The sequence below is a fragment of the Pipistrellus hanaki genome (genome assembly GCF_964339955.1).
Source record: "Pipistrellus hanaki genome assembly, chromosome: 6".
Lineage (NCBI taxonomy): Eukaryota > Metazoa > Chordata > Mammalia > Chiroptera > Vespertilionidae > Pipistrellus > Pipistrellus hanaki.
The window spans coordinates 40,923,899-40,938,065 of NC_140508.1; the positions used below are offsets into that span (position 1 = coordinate 40,923,899).

Genomic DNA, 14,167 nt, shown 5'->3' on the forward strand with positions numbered 1-14,167 from the left:
AAAAACATATTGCTTGCTTCCTGCACACGCCCCAACCCAGGCTGGGGATGGAGCCTAGGACAGAAAACAAACCCACCACCCTTGAGCTGAGGGCCAACGCTCTAACGGTTAGAGTCTAACCACTGAGAAAACCAGCCAGAGCTTAACTGAATCTTGATAAAGAAGAAAGGAATAGCCAGACGGTGAGAGATGAGGGGTATTCCAGGCAAAGGAACCAGCGGTGCAAATGAATGGATTGAGAGGGCTGATGATAATAATAGTAGCTAATATGCAACAAGTAATGTGTCAGATAAGATACAAGCTCAGCCAAGACTAGTTTGGCTCAGTGGATAGAGCATCGGTCTGTGGACTGAAAGGTCCCAGGTTTCAATTCTGGTCAAGGGCATGTACATTGGTTGCGGGCACAGCCCCCGCAGGGGGCGTGCAGAAGGCAGCTGGTTGATGTTTCTCTCTCATCGATGTTTCTAGCTCTCTATTCCTCTTCCCTTCCTCTCTGTAAAAAATCAATAAAATATATATTTTTTAAAAGATACAAGCTCATTGTGTGTATTAGCTCATTTAATTTTTACAACCACCCTGTGAAGTAGGTTCTATTATTACTTCACCTTTAGACTAATTTTTGCTAGTTCACACCTAGTAAGAAGTCAAGTTTGCATTCACATTAAGGCAATCTAACACCAGGGTGCTAAGTGACAAGTCAAATTATTTGCTTTTGGATTTAGCTGGGGAGATGAAATTGAAGAGTGAGGTAGTAGTCAGATCATAACTGGTTGAGAAATGTGTATCTTTACCTGAAGGTTATGAAGTAATCATTTGATTGCAATTTTGTGATTACAAGTGTCTTTAGAATCTAAACTTTAGATTCTAAAGTGTAGATAAGCCTTGAAGCTGCTGTGAGGAGGATGATAGGCAGTGAGACCAGTTTAGGAGGTTATTAGAAGTAATCCAAGAACTGAATTGAGAACAGCTGCAGTGGAAATGTGGAGGTAATGATATATTTGAGAAAGAATTAGAAGATAAGAGCCACAGGGTTTGGTGACCAATGAGAGGATGGAGAAAGGAATCTAGAATAATGCAAATATTTCAATCTGTGCTCTTTACTGAGTTAAGATGCCTGAGGATAACCAGATAAGGCCTACAGTAGGTGGTAGGATGAGTCCGAAACTAAAGAAAAGGGAGTAAGGTACAATTACAGATTTGAGAGTCATTAGTTTGGGTGATAATTGAAGCCCAAGAAATATAAAAAGAGAAGGCTAAGGGTTCTTCAGAAACAAAATAATTATCCCTAACTGAACCCAGCCAGAGCAGAGCCATAGTAACTGCATTCCTTTCTCAAGATATCAGCACAGTTTAATGGCTTTAGAGCCAAATAGACACAGAAGTTCTAATAATAAATCTCTGCTACTTATTCTTTTGTGGTCATGAATAAGTCACTAACCTCTCAGAACCTCAGCTTTCTTGACTGTGAGAACTGGTTTGATAATACCTACTTTCTAGAATTGTGAGGATTAAGTATAATAGTATACTAGAGGCCCGGTGCATAAAATTCGTGCACTAGGGGGTGGGGTGGAGGTCCCTCAGCCCAGCCTGCACCCTCTCCAATCTGGGATCCCTGTGGGATCTGGCCTAAACCGTCAGTCAGACATTCCTCTCACAATCCTGGACTGCTGGCTCCCAACCGCTTGCCTGCCTGCCTGCCTGATTGCTCCTAACCACTTTTGCCTACCAGCCTGATGACCTCCTAACCACTCCCTGCCAGCCTTATCCATGCCTAACTGCTCCCCAGCTGGCCCAGTCTCCCCCAACTGTCCTCCCCTGCTGGCCTGGTCACCCCTAACTGCCCTCCCCTGCAGGCCTGGTCTCCCCCAACTTCTCTCCCTCCCTTCAGGCCTGGTCTCCCCCAACTGCCCTCCCCTGCCAGCCTGGTTGCCCCCAATTGCTGGACATCTTGTGGCGGCCATATTGTGACCACATGGGGTCGGCCATCTTGTGTGAGGGTCTGATGGTCAGTTTGAATATTCTTTATTATATAGGATGATATATGTGAAAAGAATGAGAAAATAGGATACTCAAAAGATGTTGATAAACATTTGATGATATCTACTATTATGTTACATTTACTATGCACTTAATATGTACAAGGTACTGTGATAATGCTTTGAAATACCTCTGTTACAAGGGAGATAAGCCACTGCCACAAAATTTTACTATACTAGTTAAAATGTGGTAAGTGCCATAGCAGAATACAGATGGCATACCACAATGGCTCTGAAAAAGGAGAGAAGTTTTCTAGCTGGAATGAGCAAAGAATGCTTTATGAAGGAACATGTTCCAATATTCAGGTCTAGATAAATATAGAAAGGAAATGTATAAACTTCTTCACTTCACAGTAATGACTCCTGACTTTCCTCTTAACTCATCAAGAATATAATTTGTTTCAGACTCATCCATTATTACCGAGTTTAGCCAGTAAGTAGCGGAAGGCTTTCTATCATGACTCGTAGCTGTCATGGATTCATGTTGCTGATTTTACAAGTAGATGTGTTAGAAATAGGGCACACGTGGCTTTATTCTCCCAGTTGTCATTTCCACATAGTAGGTACAAAATAAGTAATGGTTGATCAAATGAATGGAAAGAAAACATAATGGGTGTGAACTCAGTCCACAAAATCAGGTGTACAAGAAATACTATTTTGTGTTGTATAACAATTTCATTTCCAGTCTGAATCTCCACCCTCCAGCTACATCCAGTTAAAACAAAATCTTAACCTTTTCTCCTCTGTGTCTGCCTTAGAAACTGTATCAAATTTCTGGGTTTGGGATAGAGTTGGGGCTTTGGAGTACAAATCTCTGGGTGTCTCTGTCTACACACCCTCTTCAAGTGGAGCCCTCTCTGTGTCATGCGACTACTTTAGGGAATGAGGCCCTTTGGTTTAGGTTGCCTTGATGCACTAGTCTTGCCATTTATTACTGGGTTTCTACTCCTCTCCACTTCAAGGAACCAAGACCTCAAGGCTCTTTCTTTTCCTTTCACGTCTCTATAAGGGAATCTATTTTCAGTGCAGGGAAACCCCTCTGACTGCATATTCATTCAAGGTATTTTGTCTCTACCTGTAACCCTCTTTCCTCAAGGCAGATACTAGAAACTGCAGCCAGAGCTGATCCAGCCTACAGTTATGTTTCATTTGGCTGCCCCATAGTGTGTGTGTATGTGTATGCGTGGCATATACACATAGGAATAACTGCTGCTTAGTAGAGTTTTTTTTACCTTATTTCTGAAGAAGTAGAGAACTTAGAATACTTTATATTATACCAATTTAACTTTGCTTATCAACTGGGTAGTTTATTTCACATGATAATCTTTGCCTTACAAAGTTTTGAGGGGAAATATATATATAATGTAAATATTAAATAGAAAAGAAATCCTGCTTCATAATTCCCCAAACCTTTTTAGCAATGCTGCTGGATTAGAAAACTCACCCTAACCAGTTTGGCTCAGTAGATAGAGTGTCGGCCTGCAGACTCAAGGGTCCCAGGTTCGATTCTGGTCAAGGCATGTACTTGGTTGCGGGCACATATCTGGTGGGGAATGTGCAGGAGGCAACTGATTGATGTTTCTCTCTCATCCATGTTTCTAACTCTCTGTCCCTCTCCCTTCTTCTCTGTAAAAAATCAATTAAAACAAACAAAAAAAGACTGAATACCATTCCTCATAATTGTCTCTAGGTGGCGCAATATCTTTTTCAGTCAAAGGTGTGTGATTCCCCCTTGATATCCAGTGCTTCTTTAAATAATGCCATTTAAAGTCACCAGATGTCCCATTGTCCCACTATAGAGTACATATAATCTTTAGTTTCGGACAGTAGGCAGTATCTTGGAGTAGAGAGTTTCCTAGGAAGTAGTACAGTATCTGTCACAGTCCTAAATATTTTTTCTACTGGAAAAATACTGAAGAACTTTGTTGACAATTCTAAGAGTCAGTTTTGGGAGTTTCCCAAAAATATAAAATAGTTTATTCTTTTGGAATAATATATATAAGGTTCAGGATTCATTAAGCTGCCCAGTCTCTACTAAGCTAGATATTTAGACAAATATTTCCATCATCTCAGCTTCTGAAATAAAAATCCATATTTTAATTTTTTTAAAGAGTCTGTTGGAAGTTGGAATTAACTCGTTGGGAGTGAAAAACTACACATAACTACATATAACTATATTTTTGCTTGTATAGAGAGTTCTCTCTTGCTTGTGGTACTGTAGTAGACATTGTCTGGCTAGAATGTTCAGATAGGGAAGAAATGATAAAACTCTTAAGAGAGGCTTGCACTATATTCACAGCTCTCTTTTTCAGGCATGTCCCCCAGCAAATACATGCACATGTCAGTCAAGCAATTCTTTTTTTTTTCCTTTTTTCTTTTTTTTTATTGATTTCAGAGAAGAAGGGAGAGAGAGATAGAAACAACAATTATGAGAATCATTGATCAGCTGTCTTTTGCATGCCTCCTATTGGGAGACCAAGCCTGCAACCTGGGCATGTGCCCTTGACCTGAATCGGACCCAGGCCCCTTCAGTCCGCAGGCCAATGTTCTTACCCACTGAGTCAAACAAGTTAGGGCAGTCAACCCATTCTGGAGTGCTAATATCTGCAGACTGAATATATCGGAGGACCAGACACTGAAGACATTCAGAAAAATAAAATGTATGTTAGTGAATTCTTTACAACAAGGAAGTGGCTATGTATACAATGTTAAAAACAATGTTTTCCAAATGGTGATGGGGGAAAAAACAAGTTTAAAAAAACACAACGTTTTCCACCACAACTCAGCATATTAAACTACAATAAACTGAAAGTAGGGGATCGGACCCACTGCAATGGTAGAAAGTACCACCGCACATCACTTCATGTGCTCATGGTAGATGTAACTGCTTCTCACCAGACTGTGAGCAACGTGACCACAGAACCAACTCTCCACATTACCTGCATGCCCAGCTCAGCACAGAACACAGCACTGGGTGTGGAATAAATGATCTGTTCCACTTTGGAGAACTAAATTTAGGACAGCTGAAAGAAAGTACAGTGCTATTTCATGAAAAGGAGAGGAAAGCACTCATAGCCACTGTTTAACCTTTATTTCTTTTTGAAATATTTTTATTTTAAAACATTTAAGTCCTTAGAAGGAGGAGGAGAGGAGAAAAAAAAGAAGATGAAGAAGAGGAGGAAAAGGGAGAAGAAGGTGGTATAGTGAGAAGAAGGGTATTCCTTTTTGATAGTCATTGGCTGGGGGACTTCCCCAGAAGAGTGTGCTCTTCATTTGGTATTACTCAAGCATTTGCCAGGGGCTATGCCAAGAATAGGTAACCCCAGCTGGGCAGTTGAGGTGAACTTAGACGCTAATAGCAGGAGCAGTGCACAAACCACTCTCCATGGAGGTGGGAAGTGTTTTTTTTCTGGAAGGGGAATCTGGGTAGTGCACCTTTATGTCTTCCACCATCCACAATTTGTAGCACATGGATCCACTTCTTCACACACACAAGTCCAAAGAGTAATTCTTCCAGGGCTTTGGTAATCCTCTCATTTTGATAGGAAACAGAAGAGGGAGGTTAGTAGGACAAAGTACAACCCCTGGTAACAGGGCCACAAGTGACACCCATCACCTTTTAAAAAAAAAATATATATATATATATATATATATATATATATATATATATATATATTATTGATTTCAGAGAAGAAGTGAGAGGGAGGGAGGGAGGGAGGGAGAGAAAGAGAGAGAGAGTGAAGAGAGACAGAGGGAGAGAGAGAGAGAGAGAGAGAGAGAATCATCAATGATGAGAGAGAATCATTGACCGGCTGTCTCCTGCATGGCCCCTACTGGGGATCAAGCCTGCAACCCGAGCATGTGCCCTTGATTAGGATCGAACCTGGGACCCTTCAGGCCGCAGGCCGATGCTCTATCCACTGAGCAAAACTGGACAGGGCTCATCATCTTCTTTACTATCCTAATTTCCCCCTGCTGATCTTGGTAGCTTGGTGAGGGGCCCCTACACCCTCACTTATGAGGAGCTTGAGTATCCCAATCTTATCACCTTCACTCCTCCCTAGAATACGGAGCAAATAGAGATACTTCTTTAAAAAGACATTCTGTTACTTAGAAAGAAATGGTTTAATTCAGTGGAAGTCATGAGACAGGAAAAAAGGAGTGGACGTTCATGTCATGTGAGAAAGTGCAAAGGGAAGCTCTTAAGTAGTTTTAATCATTAAATTATTCTGCAGCGCAATAATGTGTGAGTTTCTCAGTGCTGATGTGAAGCCCTCAACAATGACATGACTTTTAGGGGAATGGGTCCGCTAAGGAAAGAACAGCATTAGCGAAGTACTAGGCACTGTGGGGGAGCACCAAACAACAAATTTACAAGTGAGGGAAAAATAACTGCACTCATAAAACAATCCAAAAATGACGGTGATCATGTGGTCTCTGTGTAGACCACTGGGCAGCGTGATAATCTCCTTTTTTTGAAATTTGTCACATGGAGGAATCATTCTTGCCTTTTAAAGAACTAATTTGGAATTTAGGAAGTCCAGGAATTATTGGTGTGTTGTAATAGGGTAATTGCTACTAAATTCTAAAGACAGAGTAATACTTAAGTTTCTTTAATGCCTTTGGCATTAAAATGTAGCATATTGAAATTCTCTTATCCCATGGGTCCCATTTCATGATTCTGTTCTGGTGACAACTACACATTTTTGGCTAAAACAACAGCAATAACAACTTATCACCTTGCCTCTCTGTATCTCCCCCCCTAATTTTCATGATGCATTTCTGCCAGATTAGTATTTGTGATTGACACTCTCTCCTTGAGTGCCGGTGAAACCTGTGACTTGCTTCTAACCAATAGAATACGGCAAAGGTGACAGGCTGTCACCCCCTTGGTGAGTTTATTACCTACAGTTGTATCACCATCTATTTGTATTATTTATACTGAGAGCTATGAGATTTCTGCTTTCCCATGCTCAGCAGAGAAACTGCCTTTGCTAGCTCTGAAGAAGTGAGCTGCCGTGTTGTGAGGGAGCCTTTGGTAAGGCCCATGTGGCACAGAACTGTGAATTGCCTGTGGGACCTGAGGTCCAAGCTCTTCGTCATGCAGACACCGGAAATGAGTGAGCCTTAGTGGGTTTGGAATCACATTCTTTCCCAGTCAGCTTCCAGCTGAGAATGTAGTGTGGCTGACAGCTCAGCGGTAGCCTGTGTGATCATGAGCAGAGAACTCAGTGAAGCTGTGCCTGAACTCCTTTCCTCTGGAAACTGTGAGGCAATAAGTGCATGCTGCTTTAAGATACCGAATTTGTGGTAATTTGTTATTCAGCAATATGAACAAATATAATACTGTTAGGAAAAGCACCACTCTATGTATTGGTCAAAAGTCTTTGATAGCTTTCATTGCCTTTGGAATAAAGTTTTTATAAAGCTTATGAGGACATTCAAGACCTCTCATAATCTCACCTTATCCAGGTCAGTCTGATATAGACTGTATCGCCTGGCCAGTGTTGGCTCAGTGGTTGAGCATTGACCCCCAAACCAATAGATCACTGTTTGATTCCCTGTCAGGGCACATGCCCCAATTGTGGGCTTGATCCCCAGTGGGGGACATGCAGGAAATAGCCAATCAATGATTCTTTCTCATCATTGATATTTCTATCTCTCTCTCCTTCTCCCTTCCTCTCTGAAATCAATACACATATAGATATATATTTTTAAAAAGACTGTATAAACCTAAAAAAAAGTTCCAGGGCCAAGATTGACTATTGAAGGAAATGGCTAAGTCTTTATACCAGTCTCCCTATACCTCTACTTCATGTCCCCTGTACTTCCCATCAATTTAACTTTCTGTTTATTGTATATACCTATGTTTTACATTTCAGTACTAGCAACAAAGTTATTTTCATTTCCAAATCCTTCCTCTTTTTTTTTTTAAATCAAATGGGATTATTCCTCCTAGAAGTAATTTAGTTCTTTTTTCCATTACTCCACTATTTAATATTTTCATACTGCACTGTATTATGGCAATAAGTCTTAGTACACCTTTGTCATTCTTTTTTAGTTGCACAACATCCAGCATACTTTGGTGGGAAGAGGAGCCTGCCTTCCTCTATAGAAGCTAATCGTGTCAAATTCTCACTTTCACAGCATTGATTTCCATTAAGTTTCAATAAATATACAAATTGTACTGAATATATTGATTATTTAAATCTCTTAATATTTTTGTAGAATTCCTCCAGATGCAAGGAATAAATAAGTTCTTCAAATAAATATACCCAGAATCAACCAATTGAAGTTTCAAGCCTTAATTTTCAGGAAGGCTATATATGTAAATAGATATAAGTGTGTATAAAAATGTGTGAATTTTCCTGAACCAGAGCATTTCATTCATTAATGTTTGGATATTTATTTTACTCACGTGGTTCAGGAGATTGCACACACAATTACAGACTTTGGCAATAAACTTGTAAAGTTGGTAGAGAGAGCTCTGAGTGTTCAATAGTCTGAAAGTTTCTCCTTAATGTTCCTATTGAGCTTTATATTCTTAGGAAGGTATTTGAAACATAGTAAGAATTCAATTAAGATCTTTTTAACACAAGAGTCAATTTTATCTAAGAAAGTTATCTTATAGGTTTCATGTACAAACCAAATAAACTTTAATGTAACTCAAGATTATCCTGTGGTAACCACTCTGTATTCCTATATTTCCAAAGGTATGTATAAATTATAAAGGGGATTATAAACTTAATGTCTTAAATGAACCCATCATCACAATAGATGGAATGCATATGTTGAACCAGCAGGCCAAGGAATTTGTTTCTTCTATTTAATATCATTTCCCTGTTCCTCCTGCATCCCCCGGCCACCCCAACTCGTGATTGTAAAACAGTTAGTCAAAAGTCAAAGAAAAACATAGAATTTTAACTTGACAATTTCAGAATTAATTGATTTTCAAATGTTCTATTGACTTCAGTGGTCAATATTTTTTCTCATTATAGTGGCAAGCAGGGCTAGTCTCTACAAATGAACAGCAAATAAGAAAACACCAGAATTCCATGGCTGGGTAGCTCAGTTGGTTAGTGTCTTCCTGAAACCCCAGGGTTTTGGGTTCAATCTCCAGTCAGAGCACATACAAGAAACAACCAATGAATACACAACTGAGTGAAACAACAAATCATTGTTTCCTTCCTGCCCCTTCCTTTCCTCTCTAAAATCAATAAATAAACATTTTAAAAAGAAAGAAAACACCAAAAAGCCAAAAGGATATCAAATGGCCCACTGAAAGAAAGAAAAGGGGCATGTCACCAGGGCATTGATGGGTGTGTAAGGTGATGCTGTGAAAGGACTTACAGGCTGGGGAGGAGGGGAGAGAAAAGTTTGTCGGTTTCAAGGAACAAGAAATTGTACTTTCAATAATAAATTGAAGTCTTTTCCCCAAACTAACACCTCTCTTCTGGCAAACTAGCAAGGGCAGTATCCTGCCTGTAGTAGCTGTATCTGCTCTGTTCTAACCCCCTAAGCCCTGCTTCAGGCCTGTTCAATAGTACTTTGCTACTCCAGGTGACGTTCAAGGACCAGCAGTAGTGGGGATTATTCGGAATATTCTTAGAAATGGGGAATCTCATACCCCACTGAGTTTACTGGAGTTTCTGAATCTACTGAATCAGAAACTTCATCTTGACAAGTGCCCCAGCTGATTTGAATATACAGTAACTTTTTTCCCCTAAGATATATTTTTATTTATTTCAGAGAGGAAGGGAAAGGGGGAGAGAGAGAGAGAGAGAGATACATCAATGATGAGAGAGAATCATCGATCAGCTGCCTCCTGCATGCCCACATTGGAGATTGAGCCCGCAATCCGGGCATGTGCCCTGACCAGGGATCTAAGGGTGACCTCCTGGTTCACAGGTTGATGCTCAATTATTGAGCCATGCAGGCTGGGCTGCACAGTAACTTTTGAGGACTACAGTAGAATTCTTACTTGTTCTATAAATCCATTAATGAGATTATAACGGAAAAACTAAGCCATGCAATGAAAATATTTTCTGTCTTTTTGACAGAACTGACCATTGGCCACCAGATTGGCACTAGTTTAACCTTGACTACCTACCATTCATTCATTCAACAAATACCTGGGAAGGAGGAAGGCAACATAATAAATTACCATCTGTTTAATCTCCAGGCATCCATGAGGTTATTATGCCTATTTTGTAAATGGGGACATTGAGAGGGATGGAGAAAAGCAGCGTGTCCACCCCTTCTCTCTCTGCGGGAATGTTGCACAAGGTCAGACTTCCTCTGGTCAAGTAGCTGGGTTCTTCCCTTGACCCTCCTTGGTGAGCCACCGCTAAACGTGGGGGTAAGAGGAGAACAGTCACCAGTGCCCGAGCTCACACTTTCCAGGCTCTTGGGGCGAGGCGCGGGGGCAGAAGAATAAACTTGCAACATCCTCCTGATCACGAGGAGCAGACACCTACATTTGGCATTTCACGCTTCCCTCCGCCTGGGGCATTGGAGGCGAGCAGGGAGAGCCTAGACCGGACTGCCCACAACCAACATGGCAGCCGCGCACTCCTTGCCCACACTAACCCCTTCCCCTCCGTTCCGTCGCCGCGGTTGCAGCTCGGGCCGGGCGTTCGGAGACCGACCGTGTGCATTTCCCTCCCTCCCCCTCGCTTTCTTTTGCGACAGTTGCAGCAGAAGTCACAGCGGCGGCGGCCGGTGTCAGCTGATTCACCGCAGCGGCGGCGGCGGCGGCGGCGGCGGCGGCAGCGACACCCTGCAGCCCCGGCGGGGAGACGGCGGCCGGGCTGGGGCTGCCGTCCCTTAGGGTCTCCCTCCCCGCAGGCTCCTCAGAGACGCCCCTGCCTGGCGCTTTTCCGCCCAGGCGTCCAGGGGGCGGTCAGCCAGACCACATCGGGGCGTGCGATGGAGCTGTGACAGGTAGGGAGCCGGCTTCCGAGCCTCCCCAGGAGGGATCTCCACGGAGCGCTGCACCCAAAGGTGCAGATCGTGGGCGCCCGGGGTCTGGGTGGCGGCGCCAGCTGCCGGATCCGGTGCTGGGAGCTCGGTGCTGTGCTGGCCGCGGTGCAGGCCCACCACGGCGCGCATTTGCAGGGTCGTGGGTCTAGCTAGGGGGATGGGGGTGGGGGGCTGTCTTTGGGGCTCCCTGGCCTGGTAAGTGACATTTGCTTCTGGTGACCCTGGCTTTGGTCTCGAGATGGGACCGCTCTGTGCTCAGGGGCCATCTAAACGGGGCGAGCTGCTTCGTGATGATGGGTGGGTGGCTATGGACAGTGTTTCCCGGTAACGTGTTTGTTTTGGGGGTGCCCAGGGTGTCCTCCCCCGCCGGTACTCCTCTCCAGTTTGCCCTTGCCTAAGGTATGGAGGCGTCTGTGAGAGCCTCATCTGTGAGATGCCACCTGCCCGCCCGCTCTCACCCCTTTGCTCTAGGACTGGGTCTGAGAGGGCACCTGCTTCCCCCTCTCGCAGATGTGTTTGGAGTTAGCACTACCCTGCCTCTGATTCAAAAACTGCGTTTTAAGTTTTGACTCACTTGCCATGTCAGTTTCTCAAATGCCGGGCAGAATTTGCTGGTTACTTGTACTTTGCAGCAATGGCAGGGGATACAGTTCCATCGCAGGCTGCGTTGGTGGTGTGGATGCTGTTGGTTTTAGGATTTAATGTGAGCTACAGCCTGCATTCACAGTAGTAACGTTTGCCAGGAATCAGGAAAGACAAGCTATGACTCTGATGTTGATTGCTTAGGACTTCATGGACCAGGTGGCAAGAATCATCACCAGTTGTATGAGAAATTGAGTTTTTGAGATTTTGTTACATAGACAAAAATTCTCTTACTTCACAATGTTTTATGTCTATCCTCTATTTGTGGATACCCTCATGTAACTTCATTGTCCTGCCATTATAGACAATACAAGATAAATATACCTTTAGACCTTTATGATGCTTTCTTTGAGATTTATATCCAGGAATGTGAATTCTGGATCCTAGGACATTTATGTACATATTTTTGGAAAGACTGCCACACTGTGTTCCAACAAGCTGCAATGGTCTGCACTCCTGCAGGCAGTTCAAGAGCTTCCAAGTCGTTATAGCCCCGTCAGACTAGTAGATAACAAAGTAAAAACTCATAGAATTACATTTCACTGTGCCTAATGATATCTTTTTCGGTTTTCTTTTGTATTAAAATTGCCTGTTCATCCTTTCCCCATTTTTTAATTTGAGATTTCAGTTCTTATTGATCTGAAGTTCCTTGTATTTCCTAGATATTGGTCCTTTAAATATTATAAGTACATCTGTACCTATTCTGTCATTTGTCTATAACTTTTTTTATGTTGCCCTTCATTGAACAGAATTCTTTAATTATGACTTACTGTTTTTGTTTTGGGGGTTTTGTCGTCAGCCCTGGCCTGCAGACTGAAAAATCTCAGGTTCAATTCCATGTACTTTGGTTGGTGCCTTGATTCTTAATCAACGTGTCTCACATCAATGTTTCTCTTTCTGTCTCTCCCCCACCCTTCCCCTCTCTAAAAGTCCATGGAAAAATATCCTTGGGTGAGGATTAACAACAACAACAAAAAAAAAGAAGTCAGAAAATTACTCTTTTATTTTATATTTTATGTGCTAACTTCATAGTATTCTTTTACATTTATAGGTCTTCAAAACATCTAGAGTCTATTATCTTTATTGTTATGTATTGTGAAAGAATGTTTTAGTCAACAGACCATGCATATAGTGATAGTCCCATAAGATTACAATGCAAGGGAACAGTTCTTATTACTTAATGATGTCATAGCCATCATAATGTCATAGTGCAAGGCATCACATAAATACTTCCCATGGCGTTATAGTTACAGTATTCAGTACAGTGACATGTTGTGTAGGCTTGTAGAGCTGTAGGGAACAGAATTTCTCACCCCCAAATATGTCTCTTTGACATAAGGATTATTTTTGGGCGGCTAGTTTTGAGAAACAAAACATAGGGGAGAAGTTCTGAAAACCAGGTAGACATTATTCTCAGACATTTACATCTGTAAGCGTTTCTCCCTTGCTGAAAGCTAGACATGACCTTTCCTATAGAAACTCTTATCAGTGCAGAAGACAGTGTTGTTAAACCTGGATAACAACCTTAACCTTGTTTACTTTCATTTCCTGGTGACTTCTCATATCTGGCTCCCTACCCCCGCTGTCTTTTCTGCTGAAGGTTTTGGGGAGCTACAGTTCATGAGTCTCTTTCATGTATGCAGGAGGTATACATGTTACTAAACTTCAGTTTGTTTTTCTCCCGCTAATCTGTCTTTTAGTACAGGGATGTGTCAGCCAACAGCTCTGAAGGATAGAGGGGAACTATTTTTCCTCTCCTACAGAACAGTAACCTGTACCATGCAGCCTAGGTGTGTAGTAGGCCATACTTAGTAAGTACACTCTCTGATGTTCACACAGTGATGAAATCGCCCAAGGACTGTCAATCCATGGTCATTGGTGCCAATTCAACGCCAAGGGGAGTCTCCAATTTGGGGTGTGTTGAAGAAAGAAACTTTATTCAGTGCGAACAGCTCAGGATTGATACAGCACAGCTGGGGAACAGTTCAATAGTGTTAGAGCCCAATTGAGAAGCCTCAGGGCTGTGGGGCAGCCCCAGGGCAAGGCAGCTCTTCTATGACATTTTTGGTATCTCATTCCAGCTGGGAAACAGCCTTCAGCCTCTGGTGGGAAGGAAAAGCGCGCCCCCTAAAGAGGAGGGGAGCTGAATACAGAGATAAGTCCCACCCACCCACCCCTGGTCCCTGAGGGTCTGTCCTCATGCAAAGATCAAAATTGGTAGTAGAAGTATTGAAATCATTTTAGTGCTTGTAGAGTTAGGCCTGGAACTAACTGTGAAGATTCCTGGGTTTATTTGTTACATTTCTCTGTGACATTTGCTTTATCTGTTGGGACCGACAAGCTTGATGATTAGATTAGAGTATGGGGGTCAGTGAGGTTTGTAAGTTTAGTTTTCATTTTGAGCATCTGATTGTTGCACTTTATAAAGAGTAATCTTACATACAGGGTGGGCAAAAGTAGATTTACAGTTGTAATACAAATAATATAATAATTAATAAATAATAATA

At 42.3% G+C, this 14,167-nt stretch overlaps 1 protein-coding gene across 4 annotated transcripts in view; it reads left to right on the plus strand.

Annotated features, from left to right (window-relative positions):
- The first annotated feature begins 10,648 nt into the window (after nucleotides 1–10,648).
- Nucleotides 10,649–14,167, plus strand: part of WDR7 (WD repeat domain 7) — a 273,742-nt gene continuing 270,223 nt past the window's right edge. For 2 of the 4 annotated variants that reach the window (XM_084886916.1, XM_084886915.1), the window contains exon 1: nucleotides 10,650–10,979. The gene's annotated coding sequence lies outside the window, so the exon portion shown is untranslated. Of the gene's footprint in view, nucleotides 10,980–14,167 lie in introns of all 4 variants that reach the window. The other 2 variants (XM_084886917.1, XM_084886918.1) reach the window with 2 other exon arrangements.